Source organism: Malania oleifera, chromosome 4, assembly GCF_029873635.1.
Source record: "Malania oleifera isolate guangnan ecotype guangnan chromosome 4, ASM2987363v1, whole genome shotgun sequence".
In the NCBI taxonomy this organism is placed as follows: domain Eukaryota; kingdom Viridiplantae; phylum Streptophyta; class Magnoliopsida; order Santalales; family Ximeniaceae; genus Malania; species Malania oleifera.
Window position 1 is genome coordinate 121,253,506 of NC_080420.1, and position 9,499 is coordinate 121,263,004.

The 9,499-nt window shown below is 32.8% G+C and overlaps 2 non-coding genes across 2 annotated transcripts; both read right to left on the bottom strand.

Annotated features, from left to right (window-relative positions):
- Positions 1-1,950: 1,950 nt before the first annotated feature.
- On the bottom strand, positions 1,951-2,023 carry TRNAA-AGC (transfer RNA alanine (anticodon AGC)). Its single transcript has one exon. It is a non-coding gene; the product is annotated as a tRNA-Ala (tRNA).
- A 5,600-nt stretch (positions 2,024-7,623) lies between these two features.
- TRNAA-AGC (transfer RNA alanine (anticodon AGC)) lies at positions 7,624-7,696 on the bottom strand. The gene has a single exon. It is a non-coding gene; the product is annotated as a tRNA-Ala (tRNA).
- Between the last annotated feature and the right edge of the window lie 1,803 nt (positions 7,697-9,499).

Genomic DNA, 9,499 nt, shown 5'->3' on the forward strand with positions numbered 1-9,499 from the left:
ACGTTTTGACTTGAAGGGTCAACTGGAACTAGCCACCCGTCCGATTCAAGTGAGTCTTGAAAATTGCATAGCTCGGTACATACTGATATGAACTAGGATACACTTGGAAAAATGAAAGATTCATTAATTCAAACCGAAATTGACCAGCTAAAATTGACTCATAACCAATCCGCACATTAAATGAATCGAATTATCCACCTCTAAATGAGTCTGTTAATGACGAATTTTGGATTTTATCTAATAGATATCTATCTATCCGCTAACAACTAATGTCTAAATTTATTGATAATCTCATATGTCCATACTTATTAGGCATCAATTCAAATAGTATAAGTTCTATTGGGCAACACTCCCAACTCTTGCACTACTATATGCGCCTCTAGATTGCTTCATGCCCACATTCAAACTCAAACCCAAATGCTTAATTTTTTCATGATCAAAATAAAAACACCTAAATTTTGAGAACTAAAAAACTTATAATTTTGTGATTAGTCATTAAACGTTTAACAATTATAAAATTATAATTTTAAAAATAATTTGGTTATGTTCATCATATGGTAAAAAAATTAAATTAGGAATGGAAAAATAATAGATTATCCAATATTCATCACAGATTATACGATCCAAACCACCACAAATCGACAATTGTATTGAGTTAAATATGGATTCTAATATCTTCACCTGATAATTTGCCTTATCGGTCATGAATTATCCAATCCAATCCGCTTTGTCAAATCTAAACCAAGCCAAACCAAGGTGAAATATGGGTTGACCCTATGAGATTATAAAAAAAAATTTGATTTCAGACAGAGGTAGACGTGTCTCCTCCTCCATAGTAATCTACTCTTTCGAGACTATCAACTAATCCCTAAGATGCCACCTCCTCTATTAAGTATTTATAGAAGGTTGAGTGTGTTACAAAAACTCAAAAGTTGTATTTGTGAGTATAAATTTTGAGTTTTAAATTTTTATTTATATGAATTTCAATGAAATTTAATACAAAAACTCAAAAGTTGTGTGTATGTTGCTAAATCATTATCTCTTCTTTTTTTTCTCTTAAATACTCTTTATTAAACTGTTATTTTCTCAATTTATTAATTAAACTGCACCTCTGAATAATTTTAAACAAATTAAACTTAAAGAATTTGAAGCATGCTGATCATATTATCTTGCTCAATTCCCTAATTCAAATGTGAAGAATTGGGAGTTGAACAACACAGCATGAGCATGCAGTTCCAAGGAGTTCAATTATAAATACTGGGTCTCATTGGGTTTCACAAAAAAAAAAAAAATACAAGAAGAAGAAGACGAAGAGGACCTTCACACTTAACAAAGCAAAATGAACAACCTCTCTTATACTTCCCCCACGATAAATAGCCGCCGCCACCTCCTCCATCCCCTCAACACTCTTTTTCGTCCATTCTTATTATCACGCACGGTGCCGATCAAACCCATCTCTGCAAAAGGAAGAAAGAAATTTGAGAAGATAATGTCGAGCTGTGGGCGCCGGTGTGGAGGGATGCGCACGAACAGCTCTGCTGCTGCTTCTCCTCCTTCTCTTCCTCCTCCGGAGGCAACTTTATGCTTCCAGACCCCGAAGAATGAAGCTGCGGGGAAGCAGGCAGAAGTCGTTAAGGTTGAGAAGATGGACGCCAAGAAGGATCCTGTGAAGGTGCAGGTTAAGCAGGCGGCGAAGGTGCTTCCCGACTGAGCTTAGACTCCTGCTAAGTATATATATATATTATGCATACTTGATATAGGTTTAATATAAAGTGAAGCTTTGTTTGGGTTTTGAGCCTGTCCCGTGTAGCTGTATTTTGTGGTCGGATTATGTTTAAAAATACTAAAATACAGTATCGTAATATGATGTTTTAACGAATCTCTATTTCACGTTTTAGTCGTTTGGTTTATTTGCTTTTAGTATACACACAAAAAAAAAAAGGAATTAAATGGAGATGCGGGGTATCGATCCCCGTACCTCTCGCATGCTAAGCGAGCGCTCTACCATCTGAGCTACATCCCCTATCTGCTTTGAACTTTACTTTGCGTCATTCTATCTAAAAGAGACCCCTAAATTGGATTGACCAAAAGGAAAGCTGAAAATAATGATGACTGCGATTTGAATGACCGACCCCGAAGTCTAAAAATAATAATAGCATTAAAAACCTACCTTATTACTTTTAGAACAAAGTACTTTATTTTCAGATATTTTAAACTTTAAAAATATAAAATTAGAGCATTTATGGTCATCAAGTTAAAACTTCAAATAATGATTTAAAGTTTTTTTTTTTTTAAATAAATCATTTTCCCAATATTTTATTTTTCAAAATATGATACATATAAAATAAAATTACATTAAAGAAAAGTGAAAATAAGATATATTAGGGTGTCTCTTACAATATATTGTATTCATATAAAATATTAAATTTGAAATTGCTCATGTTAAATATTCTTCTCATGGGATATCCTATACCAATTCCTCCAAATCGTGCGCAAATAGGATTTATCCCGACCTATTTGCAAGTTGGTATGGTCAACTATACCTAGACATCCTCTCCAAGTCACTATGGAGATGCAGAAACATCAAGAAGTCATAATACTTTTTAACCCCATACTTACATGCATCATTAATCATTGGGATTGAAGAGCGGGTACTAATATTGTGGATTGGTGCATTTGAAGTAACAAAACCTTGTGTAAAAATAGGTCATTCGGTAAGGAGATTCTGAAATTGTGGAAGCTTGGTTCAATCAAGCCGTTGAGTATTGGAAACAAGCTATTGTGCTTTGAGTATTGGTTGACGATTACAAGATGTTTCAAATAAATGAACACTCTGTTTTAAGTGAGTTCTCTGACCCGTGGGTACCACCAGGGATCTAACAAAATATACAGCAAAAACCTACGCAGTAGAAAGTATAAAATTATATACATCTCATCATAATGTGCCCAATACATACCAAAGTACTATAAACACTAACTCTCAGTATATATACATCTCAAAAATGGAATCTAGGGACAATTCCCACAAAAACCTAATTGTCCCTACCAAAAACTTACCCTTCACAGAGGGCAGATAAACAACACTAATTTTGCGAGGCTTTTCCCGCTCTCCTATCCGGGGCTTCTGAAAAGTTAATAAAATTTAAGAGTGAGACACCTCTCAGTAAGGGAAATAAACTAATATTAGTGTATGACAATATGAGTAATTCGTATTCAACATATATCATATATAACACATTTAGTACTGTTCCATCAAATTTGGGAAAACATATATATATATATATATATATATATATATGTATATGTATAAAAATCAACATGACGGAACATACTGCATTTTCATAACATATCTCAACTCATGTCATAATAATAATAATAACATAAAACAATCCTGGTAGGTTAGCTGGCTGTTATCATGTATTACCCCCACATGACTGGGTTGTGTGGCCCGAAGGCGGGACCTGATACTGGTTGGCTGACCACTGCCAAGTCGATAGTCTAGTCTATAGGTCCGATGGGTCTACCCAGACTGGTCCGTACACCAGGGGCAAAAACAGCACACTCCTCGAACATAACCACATCGACCATCCAATCTCACACCACTCCGTACAGCGGCGTTAACACAGATATCATGATCACGAGGACCATGAACACATAGCAACGGTACCGTGTAGTGTTAGCCTAAACCAAGCTAACTAGGTTCTGATATCATATACATATACTAAAATCGTGATACATAGATATCTCATATCAATCATTTTCACATCGATCATATCATTTACATATATATATATATATATATATATATATATATATATATATACATGTACCATGAAAATCATCGGCCCGTATGCCAATATTACACATTTTAACATAGCACGGCTCGTACACCGGCAAATCACATAGCACAGCCCGTACGTTGGCAAACCACATAGCATGGTCTGTACGCTGGCAAATCACATAGCATGGCCCGTACGCCGGCAAATCACATCCACACACACACACACACACACATATATATATATATATATATATGTAAAACATCTCGGCCCGTACGCCGGTTTTCCATCCTAAAAATCCATATCATCCACATTCCCAGAAAACGGCATTTCACAACATTTTTACTCATGCCACACAGTAAATTTTCCACATATTCAATATACGATCATTTTCACAGTATTTTGCAAATATAAGACAAATATATATATATATATATATATATATAAACATATACATTTTTCATAAATCAAATGATAACTATATATATATATATATATATATATATATATTATATAATCATTTTCCAAATCAGTACTAGCTTAGTTTATCCCCTTACCTGATCCCTGGAAAATCCCCTAATAAAACTGCCCCGCACCCGCAAGGTTCCTAACTCAATACCCTGAAAATAAAAAATTTCAGAATTAAAGTTTAGTATTTCTAAGCATACAATATTTTTCTCAACTGTCAAAAACCCACATATTGAGTAGAAAGTTTTCATCTAAAAGCATTCAAGTTTAACACCTGAGGGGTTTTCTGACCAATACTCCGAAACTGAAAACCCCCAATATTAAATTTCAGTATTTTCATGCGCACAACATTTCTTATAACTAGCACAAGATCAAATATGGCTTAAAAAGTCTTACCTCAACTCTGGGATGATTTCCAACTATTTTTCTCCCACGATCCGCTCCAGCAGATTTGGAGAGAACTCCACCAGGAGCGTCGTGGTGACTTCGGATCGTTGATCTGACGTAAAAATAGCCCAAAAACGAAGAGAGAGAGAGAGAGAAGAGAGAGAGAGATTTCTTAAAAAATTATATTTTTCCTGGATTTTTCATTCTTATAAAACAGGATTTCGTCGACGAGCCCGACCTTCGTCGACGAGTCCTTCACAAATTTCGTCGACGAGACCCTGTATTCGTCAACGAAATTCAAGCTACCCCAGAACCTCTCTTGGTATTTTCTCGTCGATGAATTCTCTTAAGCCTTCGTCGACGAAGCCTACGACCTCTTTCTGTTTCCGGTTTCCATTTCCTTTTCCTTATTATTTAAATTTCATTTTAAATTTGGGTCGTTACAGGTCAAGTCGAATGTACCAAATCTGGTACAATGGATAGAAACCCGCTTGATCGATCCACGAAATGATCTTCGAATTAGCATGTCACTTCGTCTCTAGTGTGATGCCCATTAAAGGTTCCAAAATGATCATCCTCTCATGCTCTGTGAGAGGGATGGAGAACCCCCAACATCAGGTGCGAAGGATCGGTCTGATCGGGATCTATGTTGTGGAAAAATATGGAAAAATAAGTGTATCCTTAGTGAAGATGATAATTTCTAATATATATTACAAAAAAAAAAAAAACTAACTTAACAATACTGTATTAAATAAAATTCATTAATATTAACTTCAAATTTTCAGGTGCAAATGATCGGTCTAACCGGGATCTATGTTGTGGAAAAATATGGAAAAATAAGTGTATCCTTAGTGAAGATGTTTATTAAGTATTAGATAATTTCTAATGTATATACAAAAAAAAACTAACTTAACAATACTGTATTAAATAAAATTCATTAATATTAACTTCAAATTTTCAATTAAAATGTAACCAAGTCTTACATGATCCATCTTTTTATCATTTAAAAAAATCATAATAAGGCAACTTAGGCATGTGGCTTAGGTATATAGGTATGAAACAAAATTAATTTTTATAAATTTTCATGTTATCTAAATATTTTTTTTCTAATCAAGCTGCAGATGGAGTTCACGGTGATTAGGGCCCATGGTTAGGACATATGGCCTCCATTGCATTTAAGATTCGTCCTATGATTTTTAAGAAATTTCCTTCACTTATTTTAAGAGTTTCTCTTTTAAGAGTTCACTTATTTCTCTTTGTAATTTTTCTTTTTTTTACCATGTGTTTGCAATTATGAATATTAAAATTTGGATGTGAATTTATATGATTTAAATAAAATATAATATAAAATTATATTATGCTGCATTTAGATTTTGGACCTTAAATTTAGATTTGAATGGATTTGAACAAATTTTAATATAATTTTATATTACATTTTATCTAAATCCAATAAAAATTCAAATCTAATGCCTCTCCAAACATAGGATTAGATTGCTTCTAAACTCATGTAAATTCAAATCTAAATCTTGAAATCCATATTCTCAAAAGATGCCCTAAAATAAAATTTTAAACTTTTAAAATTCAAATTATATATATATCAATTTCCTATTAGTTGATCATGGAGTGATTGACAGCCTTCACATCTAGATGCACCCTTAGATGCTGAAAATTTAAATATGCATATTTAGATTTTCAATACTTAATTTTTTTATTTCAAATAGTCTTCATTTTATTTTTCATGAAATTTTTAAATATGTAACTTTATTGAATCGAATATGGATTCTAACATTCTCATCCGGTCATGAATCAAGGTGACATATGGGTTGATTCTATGAGACATGTCTCCTCCTTCGGACAATCTAAACATGTTGCGACAATGTACTCTTTTGAGTTTCAGTTCAACCGTCAACTAAATCTCTAATTAAATCTCTATAGAAGGTTGAGTGTGTTACAAAAACTTAAAAGTTGTGTTTGTAAGCATAAATTTTGAGTTTTAGATTTGTATTTATATGAATTTCAATGAAACTTAATACAAACACTCAGAAGTTGTGCATATATTGCTGAATTGTTTTTATTTTTTTCCTCTTAAATGCTCTTTATTAAACTGTCATTATATATATATATCTTAATTTATTAATTAAACTGCACCTCCGAATAATTTTAAACAAATTAAATTAAAAGAATTTGAAGCATGCTGATCATATTATCTTGTTCAATTCCCTATTCAAATGGGAAGAATTGGGAGTTGAACAACACAGCATGAGCATGCAGTTCCAAGGAGGTCAATTAGAGATACTGGGTCTCATTGGGTTTCACAAAAAAAATAGAAGAAGAAGAAGACGAAGAGGACCTTCACACTTACCAAACCAAAATGAACGACCTCTCTTATACTTCCCCCACGATAAATAGCCACCACCACCTCCTCCTTCCCCCCAACACACAACTCTTCTGAGCTCAACACGCAGTGCTGATCAAACCAATCTCTGCAAAAGGAAGAAAGGAAGAAATTGAGAACAGGATGTCGACTTGTCGGTGCGGGTGTGGAGGGATTAACCCGAACAGAGCTCCTGCTGCTGCTGCTGCTTATCGTCTTCCTCCTCCTGTAGCAACGTCATTTACCCAGACGCCAAAGAATGAAGCAGTGGTGAGGCAGACAGAAGCTGCGAAGACTGAGGAATCGGTGGTGAACGTCAAGAAGGAGGCTGTTAAGGTTGTTCACGGCGGCGGATCTTAATTAACGTCCTGCTAAATATGTATATATATATATAGACATAATAAATTTACCAGCGTGATATAGCTTTAACATGAAAAGAAGCTTCTTTTGGGTTTTCTGCCTGTGCTCTTCAGCGGTATTTTGTATGTTTGGAAAAACTAATATACAATATCGTGTGATATAATGTTTTAAAGAATCTCTCTTTTGGTTCAGTCGTTTGGTTTATTTGCTATTGGTAGAAATATACACGAAGAAAAATATTATGCTCGTTCGGGATGGAGATGCGGGGTATCGATCCCCGTACCTCTCGCATGCTAAGCGAGCGCTCTACCATCTGAGCTACATCCCCATTGCACTTGTAATATTATGTGAAATGGTCCATCAATTGAATCGAATAAAAGGCTCAACCAAGAACACTCGGATTGTATCTTTTGAGCTGTCTTCAAAATTATATCTTTCATCTGAAAATGCAAATTCTAGTCTAAAAATAATAATAATATCATTAAAATAAATACCTTATTTATCAATATAAATTAAACATTATTCTCATAACTAAATTCTTTTACCTTATTTTCAGATATTTTATACTTCATATTAAAATATAAAGTCGCAGCATTTTTTTTGTCTATCAAATTAAAACTTAAAATAATAATTAAAAAAAAACGTCTAAAATTAAAATATATATATTATTTTTTGAAAATAATTTATAAGCAGAAAGATGAAGCCCAATATATTGTATGTGTATGAAATTTGACTAATCTATTGCGCGAGCCTTCTAATTGAGCTTTGGTTCAAAAGAATAACGCTTGAATCCTTTTTTTAACTCAATTTCTTTTTCCTTTTAGTTAAGTGCATCTCGGGTGAAAGGCACGAACGAGGAGACAAAAGTAGTCCTTTGTTCTGTTCTCAACATTGCATTTAAGAATCATCCTATCCTCAACTATATTGAGAAAGACACATTCACACAATTTCTCTTTGTAAATTTTCATGTGTTTAAAAGTACGAATATTAAAATTTTAGTGTGAATTTATATGATTTAAATAAAATTTAATATAAATTTATATTATGCGGTATTTAGATTTTGAACCTTAGATTTAGATTTGAGTGCATTTGAACAAATTTTAATAGACTTTTGTATTACATTTTATTTAAGTCCAATGCCTCTCCAAACATAGGATTAGATTGCTTCTAAATCCATACTCTCAAAAGGTGCCCTCAAAAATTATTTTAAAGTTTTGAACTTCGAATTCTATATCAATTTGCTATTAATGGATTATGAACTGATTGACAACTCTCAAAACTAGATACATACTTAGATGTTGAAAATTTAAATACGCATGTTCATACTTTCAACACTTATTTTTTATTATATTTTTACTAACAAAAGATTAAAAGGCATGAATGTCGCTCATTAGACTTTCAATTATAGAAATGTTCTTTTAAGTTAAAAACCCCAAGGATGCAATGCCCAACCCATGTGACTATTTTTTTCAACTCATAAAAACACAAAATGCTTGCAAGTGAATTCAATTATCGAGTTATATTTTTTTTAAAGAAATATTAAAATACAAAAAATAAGAAAACATGACCGCAGTGTGAGAGTTGAGAAAATAATTTTAGATCAGTTATAAAAAAATTAACTCACATGTACGGTGTACGAATAAGAAAGATAGGAAATCACCACTACTCAAATTTTATTAACAATTTATTAAGAAGGCTTCACAAATGTGATTCGAAACAAAAAAAAAAATGAGATTTTAACGTACTAGAACCAAAATCAGCAAAAACTAACTCATAATCGATCTGCACATTAAATGAGTTGAATATGGTTTAAAAATTTTTTATCCACCTCTAAATGAGTCGGTCAATGACGAATTTAGAATTTTATCTAATAGATATCTACCTATCCGCCAACAACTAATGTCTAAATTCATTGATAAACTCATATGTCCATACGTATTAGGCATCAATTCAAATAGCATAATCTATATATTGGCCAAGACCTAATCCCCAACTCTTACACTACTATATGTTTTGCCATGCTGCTTCATGACCACATTCAAACACAAGCCCAAATGCTTAATTTTCTCGTGATCAAAACAAAAACACCTAAATTCATAATTTGAAAATTTTAAAAATTATAATTGTGATT